Genomic DNA, 24,208 nt, shown 5'->3' on the forward strand with positions numbered 1-24,208 from the left:
TGAGTGTCATGAGGGAGGCCCCCTCTAACAGCTTCTCATCACACCTAGAGAAAAATCCAAAGTTCCTTCCACAGCTCCTAGGTCCTACATAAACTGACACCCGCCCCTACCCCCATACTTCAGCAACCCTTCTCTCTACCTTGCTTTCCAAGTTCCAACCTCCTGGTTTCAACTTTCCTCAAACAGACCAGGCATGCTTCTTCCTCGGAGCCTTTGCACTGCCTATTCCCTCTGCCCGGATGCTCTTCCCCCGAGATGTCTGCTTAGCTCACCACCCATCTATTTCAGGTCTGTTTGAATGTGGCTTCATCATCATTATGGCCCTCCCTGCCCACCCTCTCTGTGTCATGACACAGGACCCCTCCCTCCCACTCAACCACTCTCTTTGCCTTGCTTTGTTCTGCCTCCTAGATCTTTGCACTGCCTGACCCTTTGGTGTGTATATTTATCTGTGTCTTTGTTTATTGTATATCTTGCTACCTAGCGGTGAACTCCTTGAGGGCAAGAACTTTCTCTACAGAATAAGCACAGGGAACAGAGCTCAGCACAAAGCACTCGATGAGTATTTGCTGAACGAATGAATGAGGAAAGTAGTATATGGCACAGGTGGTGAAGGTGCTGGAGAATGGCTTGGATGGGGGGAGGTGACCTTGCAGGTAGGCAGATCCCAAAGGCAGGGGGAGGGTGAAAGGGCCAAGCTACTCAGGTGCCCTTTATCTCCTAGCTCACCCCTCAGATAACTTGCTCCACAGCCTTGGGGAGGAGTGCAGGGTGGGACAAGAAGAATGGGGAGTAGACCTCCTTCCCCACAATGCCTTTTGTCTCTCTTACTTCAGACTCCTACTTGTATGATTTTCATCTTTATCCTTATAACAATAAGTGTCTGGAAATGCTACACTTTTCATTAAGTTTGCCTGAAACATGATAGAATATTTTCATCTGTTCCCTAAGGTTCCAGGAACTTCTCCAGTTCCAGGAAGGTGTCTTCTATATTATATTCTTGTACCTTTTTCTTTATAGATTTTTATCTTGTTCAGCATTCTGGGAAAGCTTCTCAAATTCACATCGAGGTCATTGATTTGGTTTTGTGCAGTGTCAGATCTGTCCTTTTCCCCCTCAGGAGTGAATGTTCATTCTGCTACTGCAACAATTTCCTTTCAAGACTTCCTTGTCTCCCCACTTCTGTCTCCAGGTCACATTTGTGCCTTAGACATTCTTCATCCTCTGCTCCTTCCCTCCCAGGACTTCCTACTCCTTTTCTCCACAGGTCATGTCTTCTTAACCTCTCTAAACTTTTCTTCTGGTTCCTAGAGTAAATCATTTTCAGAAGCATACATTTCCTCTGAACATTATGCATATTTCATTCATTCATTCATTCAACAATGAAATTTATTGATTGTCTCTCCAGTACCTAATAGTGAACTAGGCTTCAGGAGACAATCCATGGCCAGCAAGTCTCTGTCCCCACAGATGGTAGAGTTGAATGGGAAAACTAAACAATTATACAAGAAATTTTAATTAATATGACAAGTGCCATGGATAGGACACATGTGGGATGATATCAGAGTACACAGTAGGAGCACATAATGTTGTCTACAGCAGAGATGGAAGGAGACTTAGATGCTGAAGTATTATTTTATCTTATAGTCTGTGTCTTTGAGTTCGGGTTTTTACCCCCTTACTTTGGTCTCTCTCAATGATCCAGGCTTCTTATGTAGTAACAGATGGAATGTTGAATTCCTCTTAGTTCTTCTCATTGTCCATTCGAGGCAGGTGACAGATTGATATCCACAGTGTCTGGTTCAATGTCTAGTGTGGAGAGGCAGACATTCTTACTGTGCCTCTCTACTGATATTGAACAAGATCCTCTGCCCCCTGGCTCCCTGACACCCTGAACCAATCTGTGTTCTCCACGCAAAGCCCAAAGTCTCCAGCAGCCCTTGTTTCTAGGACCCTTCAGGAGTAAATAACTCCCAAGTGGACAATTTCTTCCCAATGGTGACCCCTTCTAGTACCTACTAAAATGTGTCTGGTACAGTGTTAAAGAAACTACAGAAAGCATGTTACGTTTCTGGTGCCCTCTGGTCATTGGTTGAGACAGCCCTGGGTGCTGCAGAAAGGCAGGCAAGTCAAAGAACTGCCCGTCCCAGCAGACCCACTAGAATTCAGGGCTCAGCGAGCATCTGTGAATCTGATTCTAAAAGGGAAAACAAAAATTCATTTCTCTGAGAAGGAAAGAAGAAATGAAATGTAGGTTAGTGGAGAAGGAGGACATAACAAGAGTTTCAAGGAGTTCAGATAAATATGTAAGCTGGGAAGGAATTAGGAGTCTCCCCAAAATCGTATGCATCACTAAGTCCCAGGCAGTCAGGTTAACCACGAGCTGGTAGTGAGCTGCTCTCTTGCATTATTTTTTTAATGGAGTTCCCAGGTTAAAGTAGTTTTCATTTAAGGTCAATCAATAGGCAATTTTACCCAGGCTCAGTGATTAAAAGAAAACCATAAAGAAGTCCTGTGACAGTAATCATTGTGGCTCAATCAGGCCTTCCTTTAGACCTGGAAAGGAGCTGATGAAGGCTCCAACCACAGATCGGGGAAGGGGCTCCAAGCCCTATTTTCCATCAAACTCCCCACCTCGGCGCCTATTAACTCCCCCCTTGAGCCGTATGGTTCAGTCCACACCCGCAGGCAAAGAGAAGAAACTCCTGTTCCTTTCTTTTCTGGTAGATGGGGCACATTGGAATAATTTAAATTAACAGTGTAGATCCAGCTTATTTCTTGAATTCCCAGTGATCGGTCACAGTGAATTAGTATGAGTCAGAATTTTAGTTTGACAGAAGTGATTATATTCGGTGCCCTGTGAGTCTCTGGGTCTCTCTATCTCTCTTTCTTTATTAGAGGTAGCCTCGGGAAACCAGGAGGAAATGAGATGCCCAAGAACGTGTAACTCAGAGATCCACCATTGCCTTGGTTAGAAAATTAGGGTTGGGGGCACCTGGGTGGCACAGCGGTTAAGCGTCTGCCTTTGGCTCAGGGCGTGATCCCGGCGTTATGGGATCGGAGCCCCACATCAGGCTCCTCTGCTATGAGCCTGCTTCTTCCTCCCCCTCCCCATGCTTGTGTTCCCTCTCTCGCTGGCTGTCTCTATCTCTGTCGAATAAATAAATAAAATCTTAAAAAAAAAAAAAAGAAAATTAGGGTTGAAGAGGGTTTCTAGAAAATAAAATTGCCTTCAGGTCTTGCAGACTGATTCAAGTGCTTGCAAAATGCATCTGGGAATTATAACATTTGAAGGAAAGGGGTTTTCCTTTCTCCATCATTTGTCTTCAGGGAGTCAATGGAAGCAACATTTTTTTTTCTTTGAATTGTGGGTTCTTAGGAGTGAAATACTGTATCTCTCTTACTTTTCTTAATAGTCCGGGACTTTTTCTAAAAGTATGTTTTACCTGATTCAGCATTTTGAGTTCCTTAGACAGGATTTTCACAAGACTTGCTATTTATTTTCACAGATCACTTTTCACAGAGTCAAGAGAATGGAGGAGAAAGATCCTTGTTGCCGTGTGTGTGTGTGTGTGTGTGTGTGTGTGTGTGTGTGTTTAATAAATTAAGCTTTAAAGGAGCTGTTGGTTGCTAGTTCACACACAAACTCTGCTGTAGTTTCCATATAAAAAAAAAAGTCCCTGCTGTGGATCTAATGAGGAAAAAGGTTCTGAATCTTTCCTCCTTGCTTATCAGGAATCAAAATGGAAACAAGGAATGTTTGAAACTATACAGAAAGTACACTAAGGAATGTGAAAATTCTGTGGGGGAAGGAAATCAATCATGTATGGTTGAGGGGTGCTTATGCATGTGAATATAGTCTTCAGATTCATATTCATAGACTAGTAAATGAGGTGTTATAGGAGGCAAGGGATTTTATATAATCCTTGATATTTTTATTTTCATAAAGGCCAGAGAAAAGTAAGGTGTTTCCTTTGGGGACAGGAGAAGCGTCTTGAAAGCCTTTAATTATTATTGCCCTTAAAAGGGTCTGTGATCACTTTTGGATAGTTGTTAAAAATGATAGATGAGGAACAGTGACGAAGAGAAGAGACACCTAATTTCCTATTCCCTGGAAATGTTCAGCTCTAAAGCAGCTTGGCAATGACTCTTAAATCACCCTGAAGCATCTCTTCGGCAGTGAGACATACGTGAAAGTGAGCGTGTGCCGGAGAGTAAAGCATGGCATTCACATACATGCATGCGATTCCTAGCACAACATGTAGAATCAGCATTTTAAGGGCTTAGCAAAAGGGCTGGAATTCCAATCCAGAAACGAGGAGGAAGCTGCAGAAACAACCTCGTGTGGATCCCTACAGCTGCTGGCTCTGGTTCCTTGCACTGATCTCGGGACCTGACAACTGAGAAATACATCTTTATCATTCTTTTTGCTCAGGCTCAAGTATTACATATACTTGAATGCAACATTGTGTTTTATTTTCCAACTCTGCCAAGATTCAGTCTACTGGTATTGAATATCCACCAAAAGAAAGTGGGGCAATTACAGAGCGTGCACAAAGGAGGTGCAGAAAACCCCATAAGCCTCATTCTCTCTCCAAGTCTGAGGGCAATAAAACACCAACTCCACCCTTTCTCGCTCTGGGATTCTGACTAATAAGCAGAGACAGAGGAGAAAGGGAAATTGAATCTCAATTATGAGAGATAGAAGGGAATGGGTGTTTTATTGCACTTATAGTTTGTTCCTTTTTAACGTTTTACCTAATTCTGTTACGAAAGAAAAAATCTTTAGAAAAAATTAGCTATAAAAACCTAAAGAGATGTGGATAGTAGCAAACCGCAATAAGTCATTTTCAAAGAGGAAACATTTCGCAAAAGTAAATCAGTTCTTTCCCTACCTGAGAACTTGAATTTCTGTTACCTAACGGAGGTTTTCAACTTCGGGATGAATATAGTCACCAGAACAATAATTTATGTGAGTTTAGAGTGGCCCATGTGAATGAATAGAGAATTTAGAACAGAGTAAAATAGGTAGGGAATTTAATGCTGCCTGTCAAGGGCTACTTATCCCATTCAGCCTGTGAAGATGTATTATTTGGATAACTGGATTGCCAGGGTGAGCTGAGGATCTGAAACCCTTAGAGGGCTCAGATTTGGGTTCCCAGAGGGCCTCCCAAAAAATGCACGGGCTGTTGAATGATCCCTTGGGAGCTGCGGGATGGTTGACCCAATGTGTGAGGGAATACAGTAGCCCCTGTGGAAGAAAAGGCAGAGGGACCAAAACCCACCATTAGAAGGAAGTCCTGTCAATCCCTTGCCTGTGGACCCATGATGCATGTTAATGGCTTTCTATTGCCTTCTGGGTAAAGCTCAAACTTTGCAGCCTGGCACCTGTTTCTTCCGATAGGTTCTTAGTGTCCCATGCCTGCACTTCTGGAAGCTCCTTCTCCTTCACCTCATCATATTCAACGTTCAGGACAAAGTTCGAGTTTCTTTCTTTGCAAACCTCCCTGCCTTCTCTCACGGACCCCTTCTTCAGTTTGCTTCTTCCACATTCCCGTGGCATCTGGAGCTGATGTGGCTCATTCTCGGGTACTTTCATCTCCCCCTGCCTCGACCACAAGCTCCCAGCCCAGAGGACTGGCTTCTGCAGCTCCGTATCTGTTGCGTAGTTCTGGGGATCGTCCGTGCGCCGAGTCATACATAGTGTCCTCGTTCTTGTCCCTGCCCTGGGCCCTGGGGTGGAGCATCAAGCGGGCTCATAGCTCTGGCTTTCTAGTGCGGTCAGGCTCATGATCTGTTGAACGTATTCTATAAAACGAAAAATGCCAAATTGGTCACTGCCCTGACTTCCAGATGGGAAGGTACAGATGAAAAATGAAGTGAAGGGTGGGAAGAAAGAGGGCTCAGGTGATCTCCTGGCTCCCTCCATCTGAGCCATGGGCTGGCAGAGGGTATAAGCCTCTGTGTAAGACTTCGGCTCCGGGGGAGCAGCCCCTCCCCTACAGGTCCAGCTCACCGGATTCTAGGAGCGTCTCCCATCCCCCGCCCCTCCAGGCCTGGGGATGGTAATGTGGTAACAGTTTCTGCTTCTCCCTCAACTTCTCCTAAATATAAAAGGAAATGAGATGCAGAGACCTCCAAAGCCCTTGCTGTAACCCCCACCATTACCAAGAGTATCTCTCTTATACACTCCACTTCTGATACAGTTGTTCCACTTCCTCCCCCCACCCCCACCCACTCACAGAGTCTCAGGTGGGAGGAAGTCTGCCTTGAGGCTCTGGCATGAGATCGATTGCTCCTGAGCTGGAAGATATTGATCCCATGACAATTGCTGTCCTGCCTTTCTTTGTGTGAGGAGCTGACTATAGGCTTAGGGATCCTGCCCAAGGGTGGTATTTCTGAATAACAATGGCCCATTGTCTCCTTATCGATTGTTCTGCAGTCTAACAGGGTTAGAACTGGTACAGAGTTCATGCTCCCTTTCGGCTCCCTCCCTCCCAAAGCAAACCGAAGCCTTTAAAGAGAGAGGGGGAGATAGGGACAGAGGTAATTTTATTTCATATGAAGATGCTCTCGAAACTCCTGACCAAATACATTATTATCTCTTTTTGAACGCTTTTTGAAAATGGCTCAGAGAACCAGTCCTGGGAATGACCCTGGCTTGGTCCAAGGGGCTTGGTCCTCACACAGTTGTATTCCAGCCCTTGTCCTTGCCAGCCCATCCAGAAACCCCATCTGACCTGCGTGGGCCCCTCACTTCTCCTGGGGGTGCTCTGCACCTACTGGACTTCTGCAGCAGGCAGAGTATCTGGGGCTCACAGGGCTCTGAAAGGCACAGGAAATTGGTTTATGTTTAAATTCATTTAAACTCAGAAGAAAAAGTGAATATAATAATGATGACTATGGAATAATAAATCCAGCCTGGATTATACTTGCTTTATGTCAATGTGGTTGTAAAATTTAATTTTTAATATTTCCCACGAAGGAAAGGGCTTACAACGGCCCATGTGCCTCGGGCCCTCAGAACTCCTAATGCTGCCCTGCTCTGCAGAACGCTGGTCTTCATGACACTCAGGCAAGATAAAATCTGGAAACCCAAAGGCTGCACCTCCCTTGGGAGAGTCACATCACACTCTAAAAGATCAAAGGTCCCGAGCCAGCTTGCAGTGAAGGAATCTACTTCAGGTTGTTTAAGCCAGCTAGTTTCAAACGTACTTGACCACAGGTTACTTGGAGAAACACCAATACTTTGCTTTATTTCTCTTTTCGAGCCGAGACAACTTCTCAGAACATAAGTAGTACAATCTGGTATTTATTTTTTAAATGTCCCCTGGGAAATTTAGAGCTATAAATGCCTATATTTTCAAAGAAGCAAGATCTCCAATCAGTAACCTAAACTTTCACCTTAAGAAAGCAGACAAAGAAAAACTCCAAGCTAGCGAAAAGAGGGAAATAATAGAGATTAAAGCAGAAATAAATGAAAGGTAGACTAGAGAATCAATGGAGAAAATCAACAAAATGAAAAATTTTGAAAGATTAAAAAAAGATCTTTGGAAAGACTGGCAGAATTGACAAACCTTCTAATAGATGACCAAGAAAGAAAGAGAGAAAAACAACTAAAACTAGGAATGAAGGAGTAGATAATACTACCCACGTCACAAAAATAAAATGGGTTATAAGTAAAACGGATTATAAGTGGATACTGGAAATAATTGTGCGTCAACAAGCAATAGAGCCTAGAGGAGATGGACACATTCCTGGAAGACTCGCACCATGGAAACAGACTCAAATAGAAGTATCAGACCTTTAGAACAAGGAAAGAGATAGAATCACTAATCAATTATTGATTCACAAACTCCTCCAAAAATTAGATGAAGGAACACTTCCCAACTCATTCTGTGAGGCCAGTATTACCCTACCCTGATACCCAAACCAGACAAAAACATCACAAGCCAACTATAGACCAATATCCCTTGTGAATTTCAACATAGATATCCTCAACAAAATACCAGCAAACTGAATCCAATAATATATCAAGACTATACGTTATGACCAAGTGGGATTTAACCCAAGAATGTAAGTTTGGTTCAACATACAAATATCAATCAGTCTAATCCACTATATTAACAGAATGAGTGGTCAAAGCCACACAATCATCTCAACAGATGCCAAAAAAAGCATTTGAGAAAAATCCAACGTCCTGTCATGTTCAACACACTCAACAAATCAGAAATGGAAGGGAACGTCTACAACTTGATCATTTACCAGAGACCCAGTCAGCGTCGTACTTCATAGTGAAAGGCTGAATGTTTTTCCTCCAAGATCAACAGCAAGACAAGGATGTCGGCTCTCACCACTTCCTTTGGGCATTGTACTAGAGGTTCAAGCCGGGGCGATTAGGCAGAAAGAAAACATAAAAGACTCTGGATTGGAAAGATAAATCTACTTCTAAATGTCCTGATCTTACATACAGAAAATGCTAAAAATACGCACATATGCACACCTATTAGAATTAATAAGTGAGTTCAGAACCATTGCAGGTTATAAGATCAATATATGAAAATCAATCACATTTCTACTCTACACCTAGCAATGAACAATCCAGAAATGAAATTAAGAAAACCATTTCTTTTACAATAGAATCAAAAAGAATAAAATATTTAGAAATAAATTTAGCAAAAGACGTGCAAGACTTCTACCCTAAACACTACAAAACATGTTGAAAGAAATTAAAGAAGACTGGGTAAACAGAAATATTCTCCCGTGATCACAGATCGGGAGACGCCATAGTGTTGAGATGACAGTACTCCCCAAACCGAAATACAGATTCAACGCAACCATCCCTTCCAAAATCCCAGCTATTATCAGTCTAAGCAATGGAATACCATTTGGCCATAAAATGGAATGAAGCACTGAGACCTGTTGCAATGTGGATGAATCTTGAAAACAGGATGCTTGAAAGAAGCCAGACACAAAGGCCTAGGATATATAGTTAGGATTCCATATACATGGAAGGTCCAGAATAGGTAAACCAGAGCAATAGAAAGTAGATGTGTGGTTGCCGGGAGCTGGGACAGGGGAGACAGGAAAGTGACTACTCACAGGTACAGCGTTTCTTTTGGGGTGATGGAAAAGCGCTGAAATGAAATGCTAGTGATGGTTGCACAACTCTGTGAATGTTCTAGATGCCGCCACATGGTACACTTTTAAAAGGATGAGTTTGATGGCAAATAACAATAAAGTGGTTATATTTTAAAACATCCCCTGGGGGCGCCTGGGTGGCACAGCTGTTAAGCGTCTGCCTTCGGCTCAGGGCGTGATCCCAGCATTATGGGATCGAGCCCCACATCAGGCTCCTCTGCTATGAGCCTGCTTCTTCCTCTCCCACTCCCCCTGCTTGTGTTCCCTCTCTCACTGGCTGTCTCTCTCTCTGTCGAATAAATAAAATCTTAAAAAATAAATAAATAAATAAATAAATAAATAAATAAATAAATAAAACATCCCCTGGCAGGCACCACTCGGAATGCCCCTCATGAGTCTGTTCCTGTACTGGGTGAAATTTGTGTCCATCTCTCCCTCCCCTTGGTGACTTTTCTCTGCTAAAAATACATCTTTTGGACTGAGGAGTCTTGGCATGCTCGTTCATTCAATTACCACATATTAACTTGAGTGCCTACTCGGTATCATGCTCTGTGCTAGACACTAGGGATACAGACATGAATAGGACAGACCTGCTCCCTGCCCTTAGAGAACTTACCATTTAGTTCACACCCCCTGGAAACTTAAGTCTGAATCTCAGTGTTTTTTGTTTGTTTGTTTTTTTAGGCCATCTCTTGTAGGGTGAGGGAGGGAGAAGGGATAGAGAAACAATTAGGTTTTTTTCTTTAGAGCCCTCGGTTCAGGTGTCTGGTAGGCCCTCCGCCTAGGTGCCTATCAAAATGTCACCTCTTGGAAAAAGGTCAGCTTATAATGTTTACCTTTCTGGTGTTTCCTGCATTTTAGTTGGGGACACTAAAAAGGTGAAGAGAGGACCTCTAATACCGGTTGAGCCCCTGGTATGCTCCAGGTGCTGTGCCATGATCACAACCTCCCGGCTGGGTGGGTCACAGCCAGAGCAAAACGAAATGGCCAGTGTCAACAGAACGTTTACCATGTGCCAGATACTGCACAGGGCTTTTATAAGCACCATCTCATTTCCTCCTCCCGGTAACTTTATGGTCCCTATTTTATAGACACCTTTCAGAGAGTGTTGCCCAATGACACAGTTCATGAGTTGAAGGGCCAGAATTTTCACTGCAGCTCTGCCTGGCTCCAAAGCCCATGAGTGTCCTCTTCTCCTGCACTGTCTTCTGGGTTCTGCCTTCGGAATACCTGAAAGACTTACAGATCCAAAGGAGTGAGTTTCTAGTGCAGCCTCATGGGTCCAGGGGCAGGTACACAGAACACCGCTGGTTCAGAGTTCTGGCTCCTACACCTGCCAGCTCGGAGTCCTTGCCGCCACACCCTTCTCTGGGAAATGCATCAATAGCAATTCCAGTCTGGAGGGGGTATTAATACAGTTAAATGAACCGATGTGTGTAAAGTGCTTAGATCAGGGTTTGGCTATGCTAGATGATCAATAAATAATAGTTGTGATCCCTCATCAAACCACACAGACCTAAGAGTAATTAAAGTGGATCTATCTGATTGACTTATCAAATGTCTGACACTTTGCTGGACAAGTTCCGGCCCCCACATCCAACCCACCTAACTTCTAGGAGAGCAGAGAAGAGTTATTCGTCCCACTTTACAGATGAGAAATGCAAGGATTGCACAAGCTAAGGTGCAGACCAGATTGGAGGAGTTGATGCCATTTGCCTCCTCACGGAGCCAACACCCACTGCATTCCTCAGGACTTGGACTAGTTTCCTTCTCAAGAAAACTTCTCACAGGCTTGATCACAGGGTGCCAACAACCCCAGGGGATAGTGAAGAACTGTCAGCTGGGCCAGAGACATGTGAGCTACATAGGACACAAAATTTAAGGAGGCACTGACTCTCAGGCTCATGCAAGGGCAAGGCTGGTACCTGAGATTGAGTGCCTCCTTAAATCTGTGCCCCCCACCCAGCTGCCTTGCTTATCTCTCCCTATCCCAGCCCTGACTATACTTTGACTCAGGAAACCCCAGGACCTTGTCACAATGAGGACAAAGTATCACGGCTTGTGTTTGTAGCTGACAAAATTACAGTGTCTCTCAACTACATGGAAAAAGCCCTGGGGGGGTGATAGGAAAGTGAGAGTCAGCATTGAGTCTGGTATGATTCAAGGGCCAGCACTGGCCAAATCACCATCAGTTTAAAGCTGGAAGAGAGAGAAGTTTCAAGAAAACCAGTGGCCTCAAGTGAAAATGCTCCAGAATGTTCAAAAAGATAGGGGGATTTATGGAAAGAAGTGAAACCAGCATAATGAGGATTAATGCCAAGCATTTGGCTCATGGAGAAAGAAGCCACTGAGTAGGGATTTCCAACAAGTGGGTCCTAGTTGGAAAAATGGATTCAGGAAGGGAAGTTGAACGAAGGTGTAAAAGCAGCTGATATGAGGGGCCGGTGACCCAAGGAGACATGAGGGTTACTTGAGAAGTGTTTGTAGCTTTGAGTTAATGTATGTACTTGTCCGGAGCATCTTTTCAAAGATCCCAGAGTTCTTTTGCAAATACCCATCAGGAATTTTGCCCCCACATAAAGAGCTGCAAACTGAACTTCTTTCTCCCTAATGACCAAATGCATGGCTGGGGTGGAGGTCAGAGGAGCAGAGGATTTATATTCTTCCTGTGTTGACTGGAACTCTTTTGGCCACAAGTGACAGAATATGACTTGAGATAGCACAAGCAGAAAGGAGATCTGATTGGAAGGTTACAGGTGTCCTTCTGATCCCAAGTGCAGCAAGAAACTACAGCTGTGTAAAGAACTTTCATGCCTTCCCTGCTGCTCACTCTGTAAAGGGGCTTCTCTGCGTCTCTGTCCACCTGGTGGGCAATAGCCACCTTGAGTAGCTCCCCAGTTGGAGTCTCCCCCATTTCCAAGAGTAGCCATACTGATGGGAATCTTTCGGTGCCGATTCCAAATTCCCAGAGAGGAGGCTGGGGGGCCAGCTTAGATCAGAGGCCATCCTGGCCATGAAGGTAGGTCTGAATATGGCTCCTCCCTTTAAGCAAGTGGATGAAAGGAGGAAGAGGGGCAAATCCTGAGTGGACAAGCCAATAGATGTCCATACTTCCTTCTTCTGTGACATGCGACTTCTTCCACAATTGTACGGCAATAGTGACTAAAGCCACAAAAAACATGTAACTGAATGCTCAAAAGTTAACTAGAGTTGAAGACATTATTCTGAGTCAAGTGAGCCAGACACGAAAGGATGAATAGCGTAAGATTCCACCTAGAATACTCACAGTCACGAGACAGAAAGTAGAATGGGGTTGGGGGGAGGGAAAAGTGGGGAGTTACTGTTTAATAGCTACAGAATCTCAGTTTGGGATGATGAGAAAGTTCTGGAAAGGGATGGTGGCCATCACTGGACAACAACGTGAATGTACTTAATGCCACCAAACTATACACTTAAGAATGGTTACAGTGGTAAATTTTATGCTATATATATATATATGTATATATATATATATATATATATATAATGAAAATAATAAAATAAAATAAAATAAAATAAAAATAAAATAAAAAGTTTAACTAGAGAACCAATGAAGGGAAGACCACAAAGATGTATAGTTTGCCCTTCTGTGCCTTCATGTCACTCATGGTTCCCTTTGCTCGGGATGCACTTTTTTTCTTCTTAACTCGGGGAACTTTTAGTCATTCTTCAAGACCCAGATGATATAACCCTCCTCTTTTAAGCCTTACTCCACTCCCCCAGGCAGACTTAATCACATCCTTTCTGTGTTTCTATGGCAGCATGTATGGCGTATAATGCTATTACTGTAAATCGTGTACCATAATTGTTTTTTGTACATTTGTCTCTCCCAGAGCAGGCCAATGAGAACAGTGTAGTGTGACAGTTCACACTGCAGACCCTGGAGCCCCAAACCCCCAGCTCTGCCACTCACCCATTGTGTGACTTCGGGCAAATTACGTTGTTGCCTTCATCTCTTCAACTGTAGAAATGGGGCCTGTTATCATATTTACCTATAGGATTGTCATGAGGATTAAATGGGTAAACCCACAGAAACCATTGTACATGTCGCTGATACGTCATAAGTGCTCAATAAATGTTAGCTTTCACTGTTATCACTCACTGTCAAACAGGGGATCAGAGACATGGTGGGAACTGTGTGGTTGCAGAGATGAACAAAATAAGGAACAAAGAAAACTGTGTGTATATGCCTATAAACTGTCAGTCGTGACAAAACAAATGGAAACAAGATTAAGTAAGAAAAGGTACATTGGGTGCCTATTAAACTTGACAGTGGCCTCAGCTTTGTAAAGGAGGCTGTGAATATATTGTTTCTGGAGGCGGTTCAGGAAATAGTAGACAGAGCCTTAGTGAGGACATTGGGGAAAGTTAAATAGCCATCCCACTGTGGTACATATGCATAAAATGAGTTGCTCAGAATGTCCCTTTCCAAGCATAGATTTCCATTGACAAACAGATTGGCACTTAAATATGTACGTTGCGTTTAGATTTCCCCAGGGAAGGAGATCGATAGAGCCCCTGTTTATTTGCAGAATGAGGCTTTACTTGTGGACTGGGTCCATCGTCCTCAGCACTGGATCACTCGCTTCTTAGACCACACTGCTGCCGATGGTCCCACCCTGAACCCCTTTATTTTCATTTGGAGCCACTCTGGCTTTTGAGCCCATAATGATGCTGAACAAAATGCTCATTTCAGTAGAATGGGGGCTTTGTTCCCTATCACTAACGTCCATCTTGGTGAAATGACTTACAACAGCTGCTCTGAGAAGTAAAATCTGATAGAAACAGAGTGTGCATAGATATAAACATAAACATTTGTTTCTATGGAAACAAAAGTTGCAGAGGGATGACTAGAAGCTCTAAGAGCCTGTATTCCAGGAATCAAATGCTAAATATATAGTGAATGCGTCCACCAGGGATCGTACCAATAAAGCCAAATTCTTTTTGGGAGTAGAACAGAACACATAGACCATTTTGGCTAAAATGGATACCACCTAGCAGAATCAATATGAGGGAGGGCGGTCTTTTCTGTCCCGGACTGAAACCACATTTCTTGTCTTAATTGAAAGCCTTGGGGCAATGAATCGTCCATTGATGGAATTCTGTCAACAATTATACCCATGGGTACTTCACTCTGGTGTCCAATAAAAGCCCTGAAGGCCTAATAAGGGTTTGAAGTCCCACACTCAGAGCAAAATGTTCCCAAGACCCTTATCCAATGGACCCAATTACTGTGACCCCAGTACCATGCATCCACGGTGCTGCCTGCCTCCCTATTTTCTCTGCCATCCTTCTAGGAGTCCCGAAGGACCTTGGTTTAAATGACATTGGAAATATGGTCCCAGGAGAGCCCAAGGGTGTTTATGCAAAGTCATCAGGTTGCACCAGGAGAAGCAAAGTCATGGGTTTCATGCTGGACAGGTTTAATTTCAGGTGCCCCTGAGACAACCAATGAGGGCCAGTCCATCTGTTCCAGATACTATTTCTGAGTAACAAATTATCCCCAAACTTGGTTGATTAAAAGGATCTTTTTATTAGGTTTACGAGTTCTGTGGATCAGGAATCAAGGCAAGGCACAGTGGAAACAGATTGTCTCTGCTTGGTGCCGTCTGGGACCTTCGGTGAGAAGATATAACATCTGGGGGTGACGCATGGCTGGGTGATTCAGTGACCGGGTGTTGGAGACATCTTGGGGTGCCACATGTCTGATGGCTAATGCTAGCTGTCAACTGGGGCCTCAGCTGTGGCTATCAACTGAGGCACCTACTTGAGATCTCTCCAGGTGGCTCCCTCACAGCATGGTAGCCTCAGGGTAGTTAGATTTACATGACAATCAGGACTCCATAAACAGGTGCAAGTAAGGCCTCTTGTGACACAGCCTTGTAATCCACAGCAGTCACTTCCACTCTGTCCTGTTGGTTTCAAGTAAGTTACCAAACTCACCTGATCCCGGATTCAGGGAGAGGAGGGTAAGAATTCCTGGGCAGGTTTTTAAATTGCCACGCCAAAGTCAATAATATAATAATAAATTACAGACATACTTTAAGACTTTATTAAACAATTTCAAACTTTAAAAGAAAACTCCCTAATAGATGGATAGTAGTTTCTGACCACAGCCTAACAGTACATTACATATAGTACGCAGGGGACATTCATGGTACCCTAACGAATCACCCACCTAGCGGAAGTTCTCTCCACTAGCCAGCAAGTCCCTATGATGTCAGCGCTTACCATAAGAAGAGGGTTTAAAGGACCCAAGTGTCCAGGTATGCACCATCCAGCACTTATAGGGAGCACTTAAAGCCCAGTATAACAGTAATTACATTTGCTCTTTGGACCTCTGCTGTTCTCCCTTCGTAGTCTGAGAAAATCTCGGCCATAATAGTTACCATGGCAACAGCAACATCTGTAGCAGATCCAGCCTGGAGGATATTTAAGGAGCAGACAGGAGTGGGTACCAACCTGGGTGCATGCAGGAAACTAGAAAGGGTCTTTCTGGGATCAACGCCTTCCTGTTCTGTCCTTTAAGAAAGCCGACAACACAGAGCGGTACAAACAGAGCTAATGGCTTATTGGAGCCAGTGGAAATTTGGTGCAAGGATTACAGAGAATAGGTTAACAGGGCAGTGAGAAAGGAGAGGTGAAGAGAGCTAACAGGAGATTCTATGATAGGTAGAGGGTTTTAACAGCCTCTGACGCACAACGTGCCGCCCAAGGTATTCAAGAGAGACCTTCACGATGGATAAATTCAGCAAATACTTATTAAAGGCCAGCTGTGCACCAGGCCCTGGACTGGTGGCTTACACATATCAGTGCATTTAATTTTTTGCTCTGTTTCTACAAATAAGGTCTGGCTGCCCCTGTAATGTAGATAAGGAGATTGAGACTCAAAGAAGAAGTGACCTAGCCAAAGTCAAACCTGGGATTTAGAGGCAGAACTTCCTAGATTCTAGATTTCTTTCTTCTTCTTTCTAGATCTCTAGATATTTCTAGATCTTTCTATCACCCAAGCTCACAGTCTTTCCACCAACCAATGTGGCATGGTTATGGTAGATGTTAGATATGACCCAGCTCACCAAATGGTTGGAACCACCATGGGCTTTACACATGCTAGACTTCCTTAGAAAAGGCTCCATCTGAGTTGACATTGAAGAGAAAGGCATGGAGCCTCGTAGGCATGGGAAAGACTGGATTTTATTCTAAGAGCAAAAGTGCATTCATTCATTTTTCAATTATTCCCCGAGCTTCCAGCATGCACCAGGCCTGTGCCAGACTCTGAAAATGAGACTGACAAGGCCAAGCTTGCCCTTTTTCTAGAAGAGGCAGGCAAACAGCAAGCAAGCACGTGAAAAATAAGTAGACACTCATCTGATGAAGAGAATGAAACAAGATGCCCTGACGAAGAGGTCTGAGGGATGGGGAGAGGGTCCTTTTTGGATAGGGTGATGGAGAAAGCCTCCTTTTGTGGAGGCGATATTTGGGCTGAGAATGGAAAGAAGCAAGCCTCGCAAAAAGCTGAAGGAAGGACATTGCAGGCAGAGGGAGTCATTAGCACCAAAGCCAGAAGTTGGAAAAGGCTTGGAATAGTGGAGGCCACAGTTGCTGGGGTGAGTGAGAGAGTGAGGAGGTGTGGATGAAGCTAGAAAAGGAGGAAGTCTCGTAAGTAGGGTTGCCAAATGAAAGCCAGGGTATCCAATTACATTGAGTATCAGATAAACAACAAACACTTTTTTGGTCTAAGTATGTCCCAAGTGTTGCGTGTGGTTGTTGTCAGTGTGCATTGTTTCTCTGAAATTCAAATGTAACTAGGCATTCTGTATTTCTCTTTGCTAAATCGAGCAACCCTAAGTAGTGAGCGCTCAATTCTAAGAACAGTGGGAGGTCATGGAAGTGCTTGAAGCAAGGAGTGACATGAACTGATCGACACTTTTAAAAACTTACTCTGGCTGCTGGGTGGAGAATTGTGGGAGAACAGGAAAAGCAGCAAGAGAGAGTTTCTGTAGACGTTTGGGCAAGAGGTGGGTGGTGCCTTGCCTGACGGGCAGCTGCGGGCTTGCAGAGAAGCAATCTGATTTGGGACACACATTGGAGGTGATAGATGGGAAGGTTTGGAGGGAGGGGAATTGTAGATCAAGGGTGAGTATTAGCTACTAAGAGCAGACCATCGTCTGCTTTTTATGCCCAAGGAAGCTTCTTAGATGTACAAGTTGACATAATGAGCTCAGGAGGCATCTTCGGTGGTGAGGACGCGTGGTGATTTTGGTGCTCTTTGGTGATCCCCCTTCATTCTCTAGCCTTGGCCAACACCCTGTGAGTTGACCATTGACATTTTTAATCAAACCTCAGGTAGCTTAGAGTTCTTTGGGGGAATCCCAGTTTCTATACTGCGTGTGATCTTCATTCCCACTCACTCTGGTAGAAGCCAGAAATAGCAGACATCTGAGGGCTCTGGATATGTCCATTTGTCAAGCCAGTTTTGAAAGATGAGGTTACTTTAAAACCTGAGCCACCGTGACCTTTACCCAGGAGAGACACAACAGCTCATTAAGTGCTTGGGGGCTTAACTAAGAGAGCCCGGTACCGGAGCCAAGAAGAACTTATTAGCTGAACACAGCCTTCCATTGCCAGCACCAATCACTTCAGGGAGCAGAAACTAGTAAAAGCGAGTTTGGGGAAAGAATTTAGGGAACAAATTCTAAATATGGCAGAGCCAAACAAAGAAGCCCTGTGTTCCTCTGGTCTCTGTGCCGCTTCCAAGACACTATCCCTACTGTATGCTTTCACAAAGGCGGAAGAAATAAGCACAACACATTTATCATTCACCGGGCGGAATTATTTTGGCAAGAAATCTATGCTCCGGAATACATTATACTAACTGACAACCTATTCTGAAAAATGTAGATTTTCAAAGCCGGCAGGTGCTTACACAGCCATGTCGGGCTAAGGGACTGAGTGATTATGTCATTATATGTGTATCAAATATTTTGGATAAATATTAAATGATCCACAAAGTCAGGTCTTGTTAATGCAGGGAGTGGAAACCAGCAGCTTCGACAATCACGTATTAAAAGCCAGACTGGGGGAGGCTGATTTTACTCGGGGCTCCTGAAGATTTCATAATGTTCTGGGTGGAAGGGTACATTCAGCATAAATAAATGCATTAGTTTAAACATTAGAATTCTGAAGACTGAAACAAAGCTGCTTATCCTCTCTGCATAACTCAGGCAGCTGGAGGAGACCACGGAATTTTTCTGGGGGTGGCCAAGGAGGTCAAGATGGAGTTCTCCTCCTGGAGAAAACCTGGAGGGCACGCTTCTTTTTTCCCGCTGGGTACAAATGCATGTCGTGATGTCAACTTTCGTTTCAGATGCCACCAGATTCATGGGGTGTCATTCTCCCAAAGAATTCACACAGAGGTGGCACTTAGCTACGATGACTTGCTGTGTGTTCAGGGGGCGCGAGGGGAAGTGTATCTAAGACAGCTCTTCTGGCCGCATGTTGACTTGGAGGGACAATGTGAGTTTGTGTCTAATTGATGGTTTAAGGCAGAGTTTCTCAGCGTCAGCACTATTGACATTTGGGGCTAGATAATTCTTTGTTGTCAGGGCACTGTCCCGTGCGTTGTGGGAAGTTTGGCAGCATCCCTAGCCTCTACCCACGGGATGCCAGTAGCCCTCTCCCCCCAGTGTGACAACTCAAAAATGCCTTCAGACATTGCCAGATGTCTCCTGGGTGGATTGAGAAGTCTGTTCGAGAACCACTGAATTTGGCCGCTTTGGAAGATTCAGGACATCAGACCATGAGCATGCTATGAATCATTGACTCAAGAAAGGCATGCTGAGTACCAGTCAGCCCCAACCCCCTAATTTCACAGGCAACAAAACAGCCTCAGAGAAGTGCAGGGTCATACCCAAGGTCACAGAGGAGCTATTTGCTGCCCAGATTCCACCTCGCTGGGTTTATGAGAGAAATTAAAATGGAAATAAAGCCAAACAGCAGATCCCCTTACTCCGATTCATGGCAGTCCTCGCAAAGAGGGACAAGTTTATTTGCATCTGACAACTGAGACGGTACTCTTCTGAGGCACCTTACACAGGTAATCAGACAGGCTTCTCTCCCGCTGACAGAAGCAACAGAACTCTCTTTCTTGAGATTGGAAAGCAGGCAGGTTTGGAATGCAGTCCCCTCCGTGGGTTGTCTTCCTAATCAGCCCAGTGAACAAAATCTCCAAAATATCACCTATGATTGAGTTTCCTTAGAAAAGATCTCTTTATAGTTTGATTCCCCCATCTCGTTATGCACAGTGATGAGAACACCAGCCAGCTTGGGGAGGTCTCCAGGCACACTCCTTTGCCCCTTTCCCTTGCAAACAAGTCTGATTTCTTTGCCTTTAGGAAAAGGAGTATCGGTGTGTTCTGGCTTCTCCTTTGGGCATTGTATATCTTACTGTCTTGAGCCCCTGTGTTAGCATCCCCCCTCCTGCCTTTGTCTGGGAGGTTTCTCTGACTCCCACAGTCCAAAGCAGCACCAGGGAGAAATTTCTACAGTTACCCATAAATCCCCATTCTTTTGTTGATATGCTTCTGTTTAAACCTGGGCCCAGACTCACTGGGTGGCAGGGAATAGAAGCCACTTTCATAATCCCCAATCACAAAACTCCACAAGCTCGTGTTGTATGCTCAAGCATTCTCAACTAATGAGTCAGCACGCTGAAGAACGGGCAACCTCTAGGTCTGGTTTTTCCCTCTTTCTAACGTGTAGCAGAGGGCAGAAAGAGAATCAGGTTTATGAAATCAGGAATCGCAGACCTATTTATTGAGCCCTGGTTAACATAAGAGAAAACTTGATTATCATTGCTGGATATTTTATATAAATTATATATTGAAATCATATAATAGTAAGCATTTTAAAATAGCGACCTTATTTCAGCTTTACATTCTAAAATGATGCTGTTATACAGGGTAATTACATAATAAATTTGTTAGGGGAATATAAAGCAATAAAAATGGTGGTAATGGTTTGTCATTTAATAGCTGAATTGTAAATGAGTTTTTCAGCATTAATGTAGCAGGTTGCTACAATTAGGAGACCATTCTTAGGGGTGTCTTTAATTTCTAAGAAGAAAACAGTATCTGAGGTTCAGTATCATTAATTTCCTCATTTGAAGATGCTGTACATTTAACCATTTGAAGTTAGAGGACATTGGGGTTTTTGAGTAGTAAGAACTATCGGAGCCCCCCCTGCCCCCGACAGATTGCGAAAGGATAGCAAGGATTTGTGACTGTATTAATAATTCCAGCAAGACAATCAGGGTAACACAGTGGTAAAAATGTGGGGTCAACCCCTTACTGGTTGTATGGTCTTAACTAGTAACTTCATTTTCCTATGCCTCCTTCCTGAATCTCATTCATAAAATAAGATGAATAAATGAACCCTCCGGAAAGGGTTGGTGTTGGATTGGGGTCATTGTTTCATGTTGATGGATTATATCAGATGACATATGCAAAAGACTTAGCCTGGCCGCTGGCTCACAGTGGGAGCTAAAGATGTGATAATTACTGCTTTTGCTTTTGTCATCATTTGTGTGGTATCCATACCACTTCTTATCCTTTCATTCTACACTCTACCACATTTCCAAACCTGGTCCTTGTGGGTCCAGTCTTCTAGAATGAACAAAAATTAGAAAGACAGGGTTCTTTTCTTTTCAAAATTTTTTTCAAATTCTAGTTAATTAACATACAACGCAATACTGGTCTCAGCAGTAGAATTCAATGATTCATCACTTACATATAATACCCAGTGGTCATCATAACAAGTGCCCTTCTTAATACCTATCACCCTTTTAACCCATCCTCCACCCACCTCCTTCCATCAACCCTCAGCTTGTTCTCTATCATTGAGAATTTCTTATGGTTTGTGTAGAAAGACAGATTTTTTTTCCCCCAAAATCCATCGGACCCCGGGCCATAATTTCCTCTCTTGCTGATGAAATCAGGAAGAAAAACTAACATTTAATGAACGGATTTGCATTATGAACATTCTCCTACATGAGCTTGCTTAATCTTTAAAATACCCGAAAAGACCTTACTTTCAGAAAGGTCCAGTGAATTTAAGCAAGGTGTCCAATGTTCCTCAGCTACGAGGTGACAGGCCTGGTATTCCAAACCAGTTGCTTCTACTGGACCGTAGTGGAGAGTACCGTCAGTGAGAATACTCACTGAATGTCTGACCTACACAAGGCACCGTGAATGTGGTAGGAGAGGTGGGGGCAGAGCGTGGCTATGTAGGAGTCCCCACTGCATGTCGAAAGAAGGCATGTCCATCAATAAAGCACTTGGGAAGTTCAAAAGAATGAGAATCCTCAATAGAGGATCTGGCTCCTGCCTCCCCCTGTCCTCTGTTCTCCTGCCCCCCTCACTCACTGTGCTCCAGTCCCCTGGCCCTCTTTCTGGCCCTCAGCCATACCAAGTCTATTCCTGCCACAGGGACTTTGCCTGGAGCCCTCATCCCCATGGGATCTTCGTGGTTCTTTGTTCTTTGGTCCCAGCCATTATCTTCTCTTGACATCTTACTGTCTACCTAAAGGGATCCCTCTCCCACCTCCAGTCCTCTGCTACACGTATTCTTCTTTATTTTCTTCCAGGCGGTTGTGACATATATGTGAAGTGCCTCTGTTCAGGAATTGGGTCACTTATCAGGAATCTTATCTGCCTTGACTGTCTTCACCCTGTTATCTCCAGGCCTAACTAGCACCCGGGCATATGGTAGATTCTCAACGCACATTTGCTGAATGAAGGACTAATAAGAGAGGGACTGATGTTAAAGTGATTTTGTTCTATCAGGGTTTTTTGTCTTCCATGTTTGCGGCTCTGACTCTGTTCCCAGCTATAAGTTCCTTGAGGTTAGGCACCATCTGAGCTTACTTTCATATTTCCAAGAGGGTGGGGGAAACCCAAGGAATCAATTCTTACCTCTCAGTTCCTTTCCTTCTCTCACCCTCAATCCTATTTTTCTAACTGGCATGAGGCTACCTCTTTGGTTCTATCTCCTTGAATTTCCGCACATAGATTTTCTGGATGAGAAAAAGAAGTCAGCAAAAATATTTCCTTGAATTATCTGCATTCTCCTAGACATAAGGAATCTAGGCGTAGTGGTCATCTGTTGTTTTGCCTGCCAAGCATCCGTTTTCTACCCTAGATCCAGCTGTACCTGAGGCTGACTCTACTTCCAGACTTTTCAATTAATGAGGAAATAAAAATTCCTTTTTGTACTTGCTCGGTTTGAGTCATTCTCAACTGAAAGGCTAATGCAGGAACCAAAAGTGATGCTAAGTCTGGAACCCAGGCCTCAGCACCGTCCATGGCTCACAGTTTGAGCTTAAGCTCTTTTAGTTCTGCATAAACAGCATGTTGGGCTCCAACCACGAGCAAAGCCTTAAAGCGAAAGCTGGAAATATTTGGGTAGAAAAGAGCATTTGTTTATCTTCCAGCTCATACCCGGTGGATGTGCAATTCTAATCTCTTTTTAAAGGGCAGTTCTTTGGAACTGGATGCTGCTTAAATACCAGGCCCAGACAGCTGCCAAGGGGAACATCATCCAGTTATTATTTCTCAACAGCAGCGAAGTGGATGGATGGCTTCACATTTTTTCTTTGCCATAAAACAACACAGACGAATGTAGATTGCTTTAGCTGTAAGTGTGTGTTCAGCCCTTGGAAACAATGGTGAGGGAAAAAGAGGCAAAAAGAAATGAAACTAACTTTGCCAAACACCTACTGTGCATTCTGGAACTAGTGACAGGTGTTTGTCATCCTTTAGCTCACTGTGTTCGGGACCAGAGTCCTGGATTCAAGTCCAAGATCTGCCACTGACCGGCTGCAAGAACCTTGAACAAGCCGCTTAGCTGCTCCAGCCTTTAGCTCCTTCATCTGTCAAATTGGGTTGTAAATATCTATCATTGTCAGAGAGCTGTGCTCTGTTTAGCTGGAGTCTATTTGAAAGCATTTTTATTTTATTTTTTTAAATATTTTATTTGAGAAGAAATTATTCTTTTTTAAAATTTTTTTATTGTTATCAGTTAGCCTACGTATAGTACAACATTATTTTTTGTGCAGTTTTTTTTTAAAGATTTTATTTATTTATTTGACAGAAAGAGACACAGCAAGAGAGGGAATATAAGCAAGGGGAGTGGGAGAGGGAGAAGCAGGCTTCCCACCAAGCAGGGAGCCCGACGCTGGGCTCAATCCCAGGACCCTTGGATCATGACCTGAGCTGAAGGCAAGACGCTTGACGGCTGAGCCACCGAGATGCCCCACATCATTAGTTTTTGATGTAGTGTTCAACGATTCATTAGTTGCGTATAACACCCAGTGCTCATCGCAACACGCGTGCTCTGTTTAGCTGGAGTCTATTTGAAGGCATTTTGAAAGGAAAATAGGAAAGTGTTCGCAATGTAAACTTATTAGTGCCCCAGGTAATGAGTTTGGCAAGCAAGAGATGATCTACTCTCAACTCTTGGTCGACCATGTTTGGGCTGATTAATACAGTCTTGCCATTGCTGTTGTCTGATGTTCCTGGGAAGAGCTCCAGCCATGAAGTCGCATAAACCAGGTCTTGAGTCTCAGCTCTAGTATTTGTATGTTGCCTATCCTTGGGTGAGACTCAATTTCCTCATCAGTAGAATGGAGAAGACATGGGGTCATTAGGAAATCAACAGAGAGAGTCTGTTTTGAGAGCTGTACACAGTACCAAGCCGATAGCAGGTGTTCCATAAATGCTAATAATTAAAATTTTTGAAAGCCCAAGCCAGCACTTTTATTGAAATATGCTATAACTAAAATTGCAGGAAAAGGGATGGAAGGAAACCATCCTCTGTCTAGAGACCCACCTTCTGTGGTCCTCTTGCTCTCGGGACTCTGTGCAACCTTAGCAAGTATCTTGTCTGCTCTGGGCAGCATCTTCTTAGCCGTAACAAGGAGGGGAGGAGATAAGGCAGGTGCAGATTAGAAATAAGGGGAGTCTCTGAGTCC

Source organism: Ailuropoda melanoleuca, chromosome 11 (genome assembly GCF_002007445.2).
Source record: "Ailuropoda melanoleuca isolate Jingjing chromosome 11, ASM200744v2, whole genome shotgun sequence".
NCBI classification, from domain to species: domain Eukaryota; kingdom Metazoa; phylum Chordata; class Mammalia; order Carnivora; family Ursidae; genus Ailuropoda; species Ailuropoda melanoleuca.